The sequence below is a fragment of the Tachyglossus aculeatus genome, unplaced genomic scaffold (assembly GCF_015852505.1).
Source record: "Tachyglossus aculeatus isolate mTacAcu1 unplaced genomic scaffold, mTacAcu1.pri scaffold_126_arrow_ctg1, whole genome shotgun sequence".
NCBI lineage: Eukaryota > Metazoa > Chordata > Mammalia > Monotremata > Tachyglossidae > Tachyglossus > Tachyglossus aculeatus.
The window spans coordinates 637,102-653,026 of record NW_024044855.1 but is presented as its reverse complement, the minus strand read 5'-3'; positions in this window follow the sequence as shown (position 1 = coordinate 653,026).

The following is a 15,925-nucleotide window of genomic DNA, read 5'->3' as shown; positions in this document are numbered from 1 at the left end:
CTCATCTTCCACCCTAAGCCCGTCCCTATATCTAACTTTCCCCTCTCTGAAAATGACACCTGTTCTCTCTGTCCCAAAAACCTGGAGGCCTCCTCTGCTCCTCATTCAGGGTGGAAATTGAAAGACAATTTCCTGATAAATCTTGCCTATTCTTCTTCAATATTTCCCAGAATCTCTTCTCACCCAAAGAATTACCATCCTAATCCATGCTCTCATTATATAGCCACTACACTCCTGTATCTGCCCTCCACCACACTGTCTCTAGACTGTGAGTTTGTTGTGGGCAGGGAATGTCTTTTGCTGTTGTAGTGTACTCTACCAAGCGCTTAGTACAGTGCTTTACACACGGTAAGCGCTCAATAAATACGATTGAATGAATTGCCTCTCTCATCCTTCCCCACTGTTTTATAGATCATTTTCTTGAAGTGTCCAACCCAATTAGGATGGTCAGGTCCTGGGAATCAGAGAGCCTAGGTTCCAATCCTGGCTCTGCCACTTGTTTGTTGTATGACCTTGAACAACTCACTTAGGTTCTCCGTACCTCGGTTTCCTCATCTGTAAAATGGCGATCAATACCTGTTCACTCTACCTTCTGGGCTCTGAGATCCATCTGGCATGTAGTCTGTCTGATCTGACCATCTATATCTGCTGTAGTGCTTGGTACCCAGTAACCACTTAATAAAAGACCACAATTATTATTACATATCATTTCTCTCTCTTTGTTCCATGCAACCTAACTGCCTAATTGTACTTCCCTTTAAATCCTCTCTCCTGCATCCCCAGCCTCAGAGTGTCCTTAATTTGAAAGTCCTGTCCCTCAAAAATCCACCAGACTTCGATCTCCCTAAAATCTCACCTCTTCTAACAAGCCATCCCTATTAACTCCCACATTCCTTCCTATCAACCCTAAACCGCTTTTACAGAAGAGGGAACCGAGGCACAGAGAAGTGACTTGACATGACTTGCCCAAGGTACCACAGCAGACAAGTGGTGGAGGAGGGATAAAAATCCAAGTCTCCCAACTTCCAGACCTGGGCTCTTTCCACTGAGCCAGGCTGCTTGAATAACCACCCAATACGATACATATCATAACCAACTTATCAACCTCTCACCCTCCAGATTGTAAACTCGTTGCAGGCAGGGAATGTGTCTACCAAATCTGTTCCATTGTACTCTCCCAATCTCTTAGTACAGTACTCTGCACACACGATCAGTACTCTGCACACTGATCAGGCGATCAGTAAATACCATCGACGATGGCTAACCTTGCTTACCTGCTGTAGTTTGGAGTCTTCTGGTCTCCGCTACTTTCTCCTTTTCCTCGCCGATCGGTTGGTCTTACGTCCATCAATCCTAGCTCACTGTGGTGGAGGACCCGAAAATAACTCGGATTTAACCATGGCGGACTCTCTTCAGGGCAGTATTGTTCTCTTACTTGGACCGGTCATGTCCACCGAACAGCCCGGGGGATGGGGGTCCCTTGGGAGGGTCCCACAAACAGGGCCAGTCTTGAGTCCGCCCCAGGGAGCCTCATTAAGGCTCTGCACATCTCTGGCCCCGGGCCAACTGGGCTACCTACCTGCTTCAGGCCACGGGTCCTCCCCAAACAGGGAGGGAACAGCATCACCTAATGGTTAGAGCCCACACCTGTGACTCAGAAGGACCTGGATTCTAATTCCGGCTCTGCCACATGTCTGCTGTGTGAGCTTAGGCTAGCCACCTGACTTCTCTGGGCCTCTACTTGCCTCATTTGTAAAATGGGGATGAAGACCGTGAGCCCCATGTGGGATGTGAACTGTTTCCAACCAGCTTGTTTCTACCTCAGGACTTAGTACAGTGCCTGATGCTTAGTAAGAGCTTAGCAAATACCCACTCAGTAAGGCCTGTGACATTTCTGAAACCTGCAGGCTGCTCTTCTGATATTGCCATGTCTTGCCAAAGGCATCTGTTATTAACAATAATAATAATAATAATGGTATTTGTTAAGCGCTTACAATGTGCCAAGCATTGTTCTAAGCACTCGAGTAGATACAAAGTAATCAGGTTGTCCCACATGGGGCTCACAGTCTTCATCCCTATTTTACAGATGAGGTAACTGAGGCCCAGAGAAATTAAGACACTTGCCCAAGGTCACACAGCAAATTAGAAAAGCAGCGTGGCTCAGTGGAAAGAGCATGTGTTTGGGAGCCAGAAGTCATGGGTTCTAATCCCGGTTCTGCTACCTGTCAGCTGTGTAACTTTGGGCAACTCACTTAGCTTCTCTGTACCTCAATTAACTCATCTGTAAAATGGGGATTAAGACTATGAGCTGCACGTGGGACAACCTGATCACATTGTATCCCCCTCAAGCGCTTAGAACAGTGCTTCGCACATAGTAAGCGCTTAACAAATGCCATTATTATTATTATTAGAACCCGGGCCTGGAACACAGAAGGACCTTTGTTGTAATTAAGTGCTTACTACGTGCCAAGCAAAGTATTAAGTGCTGGGGGAGATTCAGGGCAATCTGGTATACAAAAGTCCGTGTCCCACGAGGGATTCACAGACTAGATAAGAGGGAAACGGGTATTGAATCCTCATTTTACTATTGAGAAAACTGAGGCGTTGAGAAATTGTCACTTTCCCATGGCTTTGCAGCAGAGAACTGGTAGAAGTGGGATTAGAATCCAGGTCCTCTGACTCTCAGGCCTGTGTTCTTCCCAATAGCACCCTGCATCTACACAGTTCGAAGCTTGGTGCTTCCAATAGAATGGAAGCTCCCTGGGGGCAGTCATTATATGTATTAATGCCGCATCCTAAGTAGGTGCTCAATAAGTAGAATTAATTGATTTAGTCCTATTCCTTCACCCCTAACATCAACGTCACTGAATTGAAGTCTTCCTTCCCTCTTCCTGTGCAGAGTCGACATCATTCCCCAGAATTGTTCAGTGTCTCCACGGTGAACTCACAGATCATTTTGAATTCAATAACTGTCTCCTCTCCATAGAGACTCACCATTACGTGTCCCGTCAGTTTCTTCACTCATCCCATCAATTGGCTCTATTTTTGGCTCTTCCATCATCCATTGCAGAAAGTCAATGCTGTCTACCCAAAATGCACAACGTCTCCACGGTGACGGGATTACTCCTGCTGGGATTCTCAGAGGTCCGGGAGCTGCAGCTGGTCCACGCCACGCTGTTCCTCCTGATCTACTTGGCGGCCCTGATGGGGAATCTCCTAATCATCGTCGTCACCATCCTCGACCGGCGCCTCCACACCCCCATGTACTTCTTCCTCAGGAACCTGTCTGTCCTTGACCTCTGCCTCATCACCATGATCGTCCTCAACTCCTTGACCAACTGCAACTCCATCTCCTTCTTGGGCTGTGCAGCTCAGGTCTTCCTGGTGGTTCTCTTTGCGGGTTCAGAGTTTCTCCTTCTCACGGCGATGCCCTAAGACCGCTACGCCACCATCTGCCTCCCCCAGCGCTATGAGCTCGTAATGAGCAACACGGCCTGTGGAAAGATGGCGGCCACCTCCTGGCTCACCGGCGTGATGTTTGGAGTCTTATATTCAGCTTCGAATCTTTCCCTGAGCTTTTGTGGGTCCAGCCTCGTCCAGCAGTTTTTCTGTGACGTTCCCACCCTGCTGAAGATCTCCTGCTCCGAAGAGCACATCGCCATCAACGTGAGCGTCACCGGTGGGATAGCTTTAGGTGTCGTCTGCTTCATTCTCATCATCGTCTCGTACGTGCACATATTCCAGGACGTGCTGAGGATGCCGGCTTCTGAGGGCCGGGTCAAAGCCTTCTCCACCTCCCTGACCCACCTTGTCGTCGTCACTCTCTTTGTCATGACTTGTTTCTTCGCTTACTTGAGGCCTCCGTCAGGTTCCCCCTCGACGCTGGACCTGCTGTTGTCCGTGTTGTACAATGTGGTGCCCCCCGCCCTGAACCCTCTCATCTACAGCCTGAGGAACTGGGACATGAAGGCCGCCCTGGGGAGAGTCCTAAAGGGGCGATTCCTCCTCCCGCCTCTAAGGGACAAAATATCTGCTTCCTTTTGCTGACTATCCCATTCCTCATCATGATTCTGACAGTGGGGGTAGTTGTATAAAGAGCTATCCAAACAGAAAGTCCAGTGTGTGTGGATTTGTCAATGTCTGGAACGGAGGCTGTTAGGATGTGTGTGACTGTAAGCCAGGTGTATTCTGAATTGTACTTTCTAAGCGCTTAGTACAGTGCTCTGCTCATGGTAAGCACTCAATAAATATGATTGATGAATGACAAAATGACTGACAAGTGATTGTTTGGGCGACATCATGGTTTAGTGGAATGAGTGTGTGGAGTCATGAGATTAGAAATGTTGGCCCAGTTCTGCCACTGGCCTGCTGTATTACCTTGGTTCAGCTACGTAACCTCTTTGGGTCTCTCCATAAAATCGGGATTCAATATGTACTCTCTCTTTCTCTTTCAATCTGAGCCCCCATGGGTCAGAAAACGTGTCCGATATGATTCGTTTGTTTCTACTCCAGCACTTGGCAGTCTTTTGCAAATAAATTCTTAATAAATTCAATAATGATAATGTTGATTCTATTATTGATAATAACAGTAATTCTATTAATTTTAAGATCACTGTTGGTGGTTATGAAAATCAGAAAATCGGAGAGTGACAAGGGAGACGGGAAGCAATCATGGAAACCTTTCCCCATATTTGACTGCCTGTTTACTTGTTTTGATGCCTGTCTCCACCCTTCTAGACTGTGAGTCCGTTGTGGGCAGGGATGATCTCTGTTTGTCGCTGAATTGCGCTTTCCAAGCGCTTAGTACAGTGCTCTGCACACCATAAGCACTCAATAAATGCGATGGAGTCAATGAGTGAATGAATTTGACTGATCAAATCTTAGCCTCGAATCCATTCGTTCATCCATCCATCCATCCGTCCGAACATCATCATCATCATCATCATCATCATCATCATCATCATCATCATCATCATAATAGCATTTATTAAGCGCTTACTACGTGCAAACCACTGTTCTAAGCTCTGGGGAGGTTACAAGGTGATCAGGCTGTCCCATGTAGGGCTCACAGTCTTAATCTCCATTTTACAGATGAGGTAACCGAGGCCCAGAGAAGTTATGTGACTTGCCCAAAGTCACACAGCTGACAATTGGCAGAGCCGGGATTTGAACCCATGACCTCTGACTCCAAAGCCCATGCTCTTGTCACTGAGCCACGCTGCTCAAATCTGTCTGTCAGTTTACCCATCTGTCTGTCCATCCATCCATCCATCCATCCATCCATCCACCCATCCATCCATCCATCCATCCATCCACAGTAATAGTGGTATTTGTTAAGCGCTTACTATGTGCCAGGTATTGTACTACATGCTGGGGCATATACAAGCTAATCAGGTTTTACACAGTCCCTGTCCCACATGGTGCTCACGGTCTCAATTCCCATTTTACAGATGAGATAACTGAGGCATAGAGAAGTGAAGTGCCTTGCCTAAGGTCACACAGCAGATAATCCACCCATCAACCCATGCACCTACCCACCCACGCTTCCATCCATCCTTCCATCCATCCTTCCATCCATCCATCCTTCCAACAACCCACCTATGCATCCATCTATCAGTTCATCCATCCATCAATCAATGATAATTGTTGAATGCATCCTGGGTGCGAAGTACTGTAGTGAATCCTTCAGAGAGATCAAAATAAATTAAACACCACCCCTGCTTTCCAAGAGCTTAAAATCTAGCAGAGGAGATAGACACATAATTAATTAATGAGAAGACAAAGAAGAGAATGGAAAAAGTGGTAAATAGATGACTATGTGCTTCAAGAGTATATTTTATAAACGCCACTATGTAAAGAACTTTAATGGTGGGTGTGAGTGCAAAAATGGAGAAGTGGTCTAAGATGCTAATTGGTAGTTGCGAGAAGATGACTTAGGGAGAAGAAAGGTGAACTGTATGAGGCACCCTGGAAGTGGTGGGATGGTGGCTGAGCTTTGAAGATGGAGAAAGCTGTGTTCTGATGGAATGGAAGGGAGGAGGAGGAAATGTGGGTTGACATTATTTCTCCAATTTCCATCACTGAGATATTTTGAAAGGGGACAGGGCCATTCAGAGGAAAGAATGCAGTGACTGCGTCACCTCAGTTTGGTACAGTGTCTCAGCTCTGAGATAGACGAGGACACCCCTTAGGCTACAACCTATTCCTTCTGAAAACAGGGACTTTGCCGCCGTGTCCACCCACCTGGTATCGGTGATTCCTTCCCATCACCCAGTTCTCAGAACCACTCAGTCCCTCCCAAGTTGATAATAATAATAATTGCATTTGTTAAGCGCTTACTATGTGTCAAGAACTGTTCTAAGAGCTGCGGTAGATGCACCGTAATCAGGTTGTCCCATCCGGGGTTCACAGTCTTAATCCCCATTTTGCAGATGTGGTAACTGAGGCCAAGAGAAGTTAAGTGGCTTGCGCAAAGTCATACAGCAGATAAGGTGCGGAGGCGGGATTAGAACCCATATCCTCTGACACCCAAGCCTGTGCTCTTGCCACTAAGCCATGCTGCTTCTCATGCTGCTTTTCTGGGTTGATCCCCCATGGCAGCCCAGGGGAGGGGCTTAGGATGGATTTAGCGTCATTTCTCGTTCTCCTTAGATTTGCAATCAGAAATCGTCAGAAAATACAACTGATTAAATTGCCGATTGATTGTTTGAGGTCATGAACAAGATGAAACTCAAAGAAGCAGCATGGCCTAGTCGATAGAACGTGGACCTGGGAGTCAGAATGACCTGGGTTCTAATCTCGGCTCTGCTATTTTTCTGCTGCGGGACCTTGGGCAAGTCTATTCACTTCTCTGTGCTTCAGTTCCCTCGTCTGGAAAATGGGGATTGAGACTGGGGGTCCTGTCTGGAAAGGGCATCTCAGTGTTCGCGAGAGAGCAGAGAGGGTCTGATGGCTCCTTGTCGTCCCTCCGTGGCCGCTGTATCCAGGAGTCCGAAGAGAGAGGGGGTTCCAGACCAGCCAAGAGCGGGTCAGGGGTACCCCAGCCCCACGATGGCCTGGTGAGAGTGACCGGGGGTGGGGAGGGACAGGGAGCGACCGTCAGGCTAATCGATTTGAGTGTGAGGGTCACTCTGGAAAGACGTTTGTACCCGGAGTCCAGGGTGGAGTTGGAACCAGGACTGTGTACACAAACAGAGAGAAAACATTTGCCCCTACGGTAGCCCCCTGGCCCCCTCCATCCACCGCCTAAACCCCGGCTACTGTGGCTGTCGGGCTAGGGCATTAAGGCATGGCGTCAGCCCCGGGCCGTGATGACTTCAACCATCCGGGCAGGGACAAGAGGGTATGACTGAGACTGTACCAGCCAGATGCTTCAGCACCAATTCCTCCTCGCAGGACTTTCCCCCCAAATCGTGGGCAGATGCAAGAGAGAAGCAGTGTGACCTAGTGGATAGAGCATGGGCAGGGAGTCAGAGGCCTTGGGTTCTAATAACGGCTCCCTGTCTTTTTCATTTTTTAATGGTATTTGTTATGCGCCTACTATGTGTCAAACATTGTTCTAAGCACTGGGAATGTTAATCAGGTTGGACACAATCCCTATATCTCATGGGGCTCATAGACTGAGCAGGAGGGAGAACAGGGGAACTGAGGCACAGAGAAGGTAAGTAACTTGCTCAAGGTCACACAGCAAGCAATTGGAAGGGTTAGAAATAGAGCCCAGGCCCGTGCTCTTTCCACTGGGCCAGGCTGCTTCTTTTCTGGGTGATTTGGGGCACGTCGCTTTGTTTCTCTGTGCCTCAGTTCTCTCATCTGTAAGATGGAGACTGAGAATGTGAGCCCTGTTTGGGATGGCGACTGTGACCCACCCAATTTTCTTGTGTTCATACCAGATCTTAGTACGGTGCCTGGCAAATTATGTGCGCTGAAGAAATACCATGAAAAGAGAGGTAAAAGTCCTGATCCTTGCCCTCAAAGACTTCCAATCTAATAGGATAGATAGGCAAAATTTCATTTACAACTGGGAGGAGAAAAGAATGGAACAGTGGATATGTGGATGATAAGCAGCGTGGCTTAGTGGAAAGAGTGCAGGCGTGGGAGTCAGAGGTCGTGGTTTCTAATCCCGGCTCTGCCACTTGTCAGCTGTGTGACTTCGGGCAAGTCATTTAACTTCTCTGTGCCTCCGTTACCTCATCTGTAAAATGGGGATTAAGAGTGTGAGACCCACGTGGGACCATCTGATTACCTTCTATCCCCTCAAAAGCTTAGAACAGTGCTTAGCACATAGTAAGTGCTTAATAAATACTATAGTTATTATTATTAGTGGTTGATAATTATATTTCTTGCGTGCTTAATGTATGCAGAGCACGAAACTGAGTGTTGAGGAGAGTAACCTATAAAGGAGTTGGTAGACATGTTCCCTGCCCACAAGGAGATCATTGTCTAGGGGGGAAGTAGACATTAATCAGTCAACCGATCGGAGAGATTTATTGAGCGCTTACTGTGTGCCTTCATTCATTCATTCAATCGCATTTATTGAGCGCTTACTGTGTGCAGAGCACTGTACTAAGCGCTTGGGAAATACAAGTCGGCAACGTATAAAGACGGTCCCTACCCAAGAACGAGCTCACAGTCTAGAAGGGGGAGGCAGACAACAAGACAAAACATGTAGACAGGTGTCAAAATCGTCAGCACAAATAGAATTAAAGCTATATACACGTCATTAACAAAATTAATAGAAAAGTAAATATGTACAAGTAAACTAAATACTGTAATAAATCTGTACAAATATATACAGATGCTGGGGGGAGGGGAAGAAGGTAGGGCGGGGGGATTGGGAGGAGAAGAGGAAAAAGGGGGCTCAGTCTGGGAAGGCCTTGAGCGCTCAGTAAATGACCCACTCAAGGGTTTTGGATAGGAATGGTAAGAAGGGGATGGGGTGATCAGCGGGTGGGATTGTGGACTACAGGGCAGGGTTTTTTTGTTGTTGTTGTTTAAAACTAGGGTTAGTTTGGGCATATTTGAAAGCAGTGGGGAAGGAATCGATTCAGCATAGAGTAATTGGTTGAAGATGCCAACCAGGAAGGGAAGAAATGTGGATGCAAGTGTTCAGGCAGTGTGAAGGAAGAGCACTTTTAAGCAAAGTTTGAGGGGACTGACTTTGAAATCAGGCAGATGTGAGGTAGCTGGGAAGGATGAGCATGGATGTGAGGAAGGTTCGTGGGCAGAGCAAATCCAGTGGCTTCAATGTCACTAGAGTCTTTGATAGTAGGAGGAGTATTTTGTACAAACTTCCTAAGTGCAAAGCATGGTATTAAGCACTGACAGTTGCTTAAGTGACAAGGAGGGAGTGGGGGGCACTGGAAGTTTAAGGCAGGAGTTAAAAGTCCAGAAAAGATGGTAAAGGCATTTGGTTTGGGAGTCCATAAGGGAGGGGAATCATTGTCGCTGAGCAAACAGAGAGCAAATTTTAATTCCTTCTCACGGGCTCTGAGATGGTTGAGGTGGTCCTAGTTCCTGGATTCCCCCCAAAAGCACTCCGTGGCTTGAGTGGTCTGATGGTGCTCCTTCCAGTATAATTACTGCAGAGCACTGTACTAAATGCTCGGAGGAATACAATATAAAAAGTAGGTTGACATTTTTCCTCAAGGAGCTTACAGTGTAGATTAATAACCCTTACCTTCAGCATAAATATATGCGGATGCATTAAGTCTGGAAATGGTCACTGATAGATGGTTCAGAAGAAGTGAATTAGCTAAATCCACCTTGAGAAGTTGGAATTCCAGAGGGTTTTCTAGGGTGGGATATCTTTGGGCTGGGTAATTGAAAAAGGTGAATTTCCAAGCCAAAGGAAGGCTGGGAGCCAAAGGTGGGAGGAGGAAGCGTCGAAAGTGAGTCATGGTAAGAAGGTTCTTTTTGGAGGGTTGGTTGAAGAGAGCCGATAATCAATCAATCAATCAATCAATAAATCGTATTTATTGAGCGCTTAATGTTTGCAGAGCACTGTACTAAGCTCTCGGGAAGTACAAGTTGGCAACATATAGAGACAGTCCCTACCCAACAGTGGGCTCACAGTCTAAAATGGGGAGACAGAGAACAAAACCAAACATACTAACAAAATAAAATAAATAGAATAGATATGTACAAGTAAGATAAATAAATAGAGTAATAAATATGTACAAACATATATACATATATACAGGTGCTGTGGGGAAGGGAAGGAGGTAAGATGGGGGAGATGGAGAAGGGGACGAGGGGGAGAGGAAGGAAGGGGCTCAGTCTGGGAAGGCCTCCTGGAGGAGGTGAGCTCTCAGTAGGGCCTTGAAGGGAGAAAGAGAGCTAGCTTGGCGGATGTGCTGAGGGAGGCCATTCCAGGCCAGGGGGATGACGTGGGCCGTGGGTCGATGGCGGTACAGGCGAGAGCGAGGTACGGTGAGGAGATTAGCGGCAGAGGAGTGGAGGGTGCGGGCTGGGCTGTAGAAGGAGAGAAGGGAGGTGAGGTAGGACGGGGAGAGGGGATGGAGAGCCTTGAAGCCCAGGGTGAGGAGTTTCTGCCTGATGCGCAGATTGATTGGTAGCCACTGGAGATTTTTGAGGAGGGAAGTAACATGCCCAGAGTATTTCTGGACAAAGACAATCCGGGCAGCAGCATGAAGTATGGATTGAAGTGGGGAGAGACATCAGGATGGGAGATCGGAGAGGAGGCTGATGCAGTAATCCAGACGGGATAGGATGAGAGCTTGAACGAGCAAGGTAGCGGTTTGGATGGAGAGGAAACGGAGGTTCTTGGCAATGTTGCGGAGCTGAGACCGGCAGGTTTTGGTGACGGCTTGGATGTGAAGGGTGAATGAGAGAGCGGAGTCGAGGGTGACACCAAGGTTGCGGGCTTGTGAGACGGGAAGGATGGCAGTGCCGTCAGCAGAGATGGGAAAGTCAGGGAGAGGGCAGGGTTTGGGAGGGAAGACAAGGAGTTCAGTCTTGGACATGTTGAGTTTTAGGTAGCGGGCAGACATCCCGATGGAGATGTCCTGAAGGCAGGAGGAGATGCGAGCCTGGAGAGAGGGGGAGAGAGCAGGGGCAGAGATGTAGATCTGGGTGTCATCAGCTTAGAGATGATAGTTGAAGCCGTGGGAGCGAATGAGGTCACCAAGGGAGTGCGTGTAGATCGAGAACAGAAGGGGACCAAGCACTGAACCTTGGGGTACCCCCACAGTAAGGGGATAGGACGGGGAGGAGGAGCCTGCAAAAGAGACTGAGAATGAACGACCGGAGAGATAAGAGGAGAACCAGGAGAGGACGGAGTCTGTGAAGCCAAGGTCAGATAGCGTGTTGAGGAGAAGGGGGTGGTCCACAGTGTCGAAGGCAGCTGAGAGGTAGAGGAGGATTAGGACAGAGTATGAGCCCTTGGAATTGGCAAGCAGGAGGTCATTGGTGACCTTTAAAAGGGCAGTTTCCGTGGAATGTAGGGGACGGAAGCCAGACTGGAGGGGATCGAGGAGAGAGTTGTTGTTGAGGAATTCGAGGCAGCGCATGTAGACAACTCGTTCAAGGAGTTTGGAAAGGAATGGTAGGAGGGATATGGGGCGATAACTAGGTGAGATGGGGTCAAGAGAAGGATTCTGACAGCCCTTAACCCTCGCCCAAACCTTCTTGTCACCCCCACCAGTGTCCAGAACCGACGAGATGGAGTGAGCCTCTCTCTCAGCAGAGTTCGATCCTCCCCAGCCCAGAATGGCCCCGTGACTCCGGAAAGAAGCAGATGAAAAGTGAGAGGCAGGGAAGGGAAATCTCAATATCAGCCCAGGAAATAACAGGAAGTTTCCTGTTCTTTCTTAATAATAATAATTATGGTTTTTGTTAAGTGCTTACCATTTGACGAACACCATACTCAGGGCTGGAGTAGATATGATATAATCGGATCGGACAGTGTCCCCGTCCTACATGGGGCTCATCGTCTTAAACCTCATTTTACAGATGAGTGAACCGAGGAACAGAAAAGTTAAGTGACTTGCCCGAAGTCGCCCAGCAGGTAGGTAGCGGAGCGGGCATTAAGACCAGGGTCCGCTAGTCTCTCAGGACCGTCCTCTTTTCACCTATCTGTGCTGCTGCTCCAATTATTTAGAATTATGTGACCCCAATCCTTGTGGATGTTTGCCAATGTAATAGGCTTCTAGTAGTCAGAAATGGTTTCAGTGCCATCCAGAACCAGGGATTCATTCATTAATTCATTCAATCGTATTTCTTGAGCGCTTACTGTGTGCAGAGTACTTGACTAAGCGCTTGGGAAGTACAAGTCGGCAAAATCTAGAGACGGTCCCTATCCAACAATGGGTTCACAGTCTAGAAGCGGGAGACAGACAACAAAACAAAACATGCAGACTGGTGTCAAAATCGTCAGAATCAATAGAATTATAGCTATATGCACATCACTAACAAAATAAATAGAATATTAAATATGTACAAGTAAAATATATAAAATAATAAATCTGTACAAATATATACACGTGCTGTGGGGAGGGGAAGGACGTAGGGTGGCGGGGATAGGGTGGAGGAGAAGAAAAAGGGTGCTCAGTCTGGGAAGGCCTCCTGGAGGAGGTGAGCTCTCAGTAGGTCTTTGAAGGGAGGAAGAGAGATAGCTTAGCGGAGGTGTGGAAGGAGGGCATGCCGGGCCAGGAGAAGGATGTGGGCCAGGGGTCGACGGCGGGACTGGTGAGAACAAGGCCCAATGAGGAGGGAGGAGGGAAGAATGACAGGCATGCGAATAATAATTATTGTAGCATTTATTAAGCGCTTACTATGTATGAAGCACTGTTCTAAGGGCTGGGGAGGGAACCCATGACCTCTGACACAAAGCCCGGGCTCTTACCACTAGGGCCACGCTGCTTCACTGCAGACAAGAGGTGGAGGCGAGATTAGAACCCACATCCTCTGACTCCCAAGCCTGTGCTCTTTCCACTAAGCCACGCTGCTTGGTGTGTAAGCCATCCTTCTCATATACGTGCTGTGGGGCTGGGGTGAATATGATAATGATAATAATGGTGTTTGGTGAACGTTTACTATGTGCAAAGCACTGTTCCGAGCACCGGTATCAAAGTGCTTATGGGGTACGGACCTCAGTTTGTAGGCGACCTGGAAGGGAGCGGAATTATGAGCATATAGCTTTAATTCTATTTGTTCTGACGATTTTGACACCCGTCCATATGTTTTGTTTTGTTGTCTGTCTCCCCATTCTAGACTGGGAGCCCGTTGTGGTATGGACCGTCTCTATATGTTGCCGACTTGTACTTCCAAAGCACATAGTACAGTGCTCTGCACACAGTAAGTGCTCAATAAATATGATTGAATGAATGAATGAAAAAGAGTGATGTTATGAGAGATTAGTCAGGGAAGGCTTCTGGGAGGAGGTGTGATTTTAATAAGGTTTTAAAGCAAGGGAGAGTGATCATCTGTTGGCTATGAAGGAGGAGGGAATTCCAGGCCAGAGGGAAGTTGTAGACAGGGGGTCAGTTGGACGAGATCGAGGTTTAGCGAATACGTTGGCGCTAGAAGAGCAAAATGTTCGGGCCGGGTTGTAGTCCGAGATTAGCCATCAGGTAGAAGGGAGAAAGATGATGTGAGTTGGTGTTTGATACGGAGAGGGTTGTGTAACGACTGGCGGCTTTTGAGGAGAGGGGAGATGGGCTTATACAACAGAGCAAACAGGGGAATCTGTGTAGCCTTGGTCTTTGCTGATTTTGAAGAATAAAATAGGCATTAAGTGAAGCATTACAGAAGCAGTGTGGCTCCGTGGAAAGTCAGCCCGGACGTTTTTTTATGGTATTTGTTAAGCGCTTACTATTTTCTAGGCTCTGTACTTAGAATTGGGATAGATTCAAAGTAATCAAGTTGGACACAGTCCCTGTCCCACGTGGGGCTCACAGTCTTCATCCCCATTTTGCAGTTGAGGGAACTGAGGCTCAGAGAAGTGAAGTGACTTGCCCACAGTCACCCAGCAGACAGGTGACCGAGGCAGAATTAAAACCCAAGTCCTTCTGACTCCCAGGCACGCTCTCTCCCCACTAGGTAATTCTCCTGGTGGCCATCTTCAGTCTTATGCCCCACGAGTGACCCAGGAAGTAACATCTGAAATCGGAACAGTTTGAGCTGGGATCGATTTTGCCTCAGGAACAATTCTATCAATGATATGTTCACCCAAATTACCCAGGATTGTGTATTCAGTCAATTATCAGTCAATCAATTAATCAATGGAATATGTTGAGCACTTATTGTGTGCAGAGCACTGTACTAATTGCTTGGAAGAGTCCAATGTAACAGAGTAGATAGACTTGTTTCCTGCCCACAATGGGTTTACAGTCTAGAGGGGAGACTGACATCTATTCAAATATAAATATAAATCAATCAAAGGTTTTTATTGAGCACTTACTGTGTGCAGAACACTGTATTTCCCACCGTCTAGACTGTAAACCCGTTATGCGCAATCAATCAATGAATGGTATTTATCGAGCGCTAGGGGCTAGGGGCTCGTGAGGGGCTGTTATAATAATAATGATGACATTTATTAAGCGCCATTTGATAAAGCACTGTTCTAACCGCTTGGGAGGCTACAAGGTGATCAGGTTGTCCCACAGGGGGCTCACAGTCTTAATCCTCATACTACAGATGAGGTAACTGAGGCACAGAGAAGTTAAGTGATTTGCCCAAAGTCACATAGCTGACAATTGGCAGTTTACTATGTACCAGACACTGTACGAAGAACTCGGGAGAGCAAAAAACAAGAGAATAAGCACAAACTTTCCCTATCCATAATGAGTTTGCAATCTAGGGAGGAAGGGCAGGGAGCATATCCACTAATTATGTTGTATTGTACTCTCCCAAGTGCTTAGTACAGTGTCTGGCACATAGCAAGCGCTTAACAGCGTGCCTTGGTGGAAAGAGCCCGAGCTTGGGAGTCAGAGGTCATGGGTTCTAATCCCGACTCCGCCACTTATCAGCTGTGTGACTTTGGGCAAGTCACTTAATTTCTGTGGGCCTCAGTCACTTCTTTTGTAAAATGGAGATTAAGACTGCGAGCCCCACGTGGGACAGCCTGATTACCCTGTATCTACCCCAGTGCTTAGAACAGTGCTCGGCACATAGTAGGTGCTTAATAAATGCCATCATTATTCTTATTAGAATGCCTGTCATTCTTCCCTCTTGACCGCACCTGGTGATCGGATAGCCAATCAATTTATCAATCAATGGCATTTAACCCTGCCCCTTCCCATCTCTTCTGACCTTCCTCATCCCCTGAACATTAGGTTTTCTCCCTCTCAACCCTCTCATCCCACTTGCTGGCTTTCAAAATTATTCCTTGTTTCCCTGCTTCCCTTCCCCTCCCACCCTTCAACGACCCCCGACCACACCCCTCCATGACCCCTGGAGCTAAATCCGTAAGGCATCCTAGCATTGCAAAACTGAAACTGGGTGTAACTGTAGAAATACTCCTGCTCTGGGCTGTCCACATGGGTGGGTCCAATCATTCACATCGTTAATCGTATTTATTGAGTATTTATTGTGTGCAGAGGGTTGTGCTAAGTGCTTGGGAGAATACAATAAAACAGAATAGGTAGACACATTCCCTATCCACTAAATCAATCAATCGCTGGTATTCACTGAGTACTTACTGTATTTAGAACAGTGTTTGGCACATAGTAAGTGCTTACCAAATGCCATCATTATTATTATTATGCAGAACGCTTTACTAACCGGAGTACAGTAGAGTTGGTATTCATTCAATTGCATTTAGTGAGTGCTTAGTGCGTGTAGAGCACTGTACTAATCGCTTGGCATGTATAATTCAGCGACAGAGACAGTCTCTGCCCACAACGGGCTCACAGTCTAGAAGGGGGGAGACAGACTTCAAAACAAGTAAACAGGCATCAGTAGCATC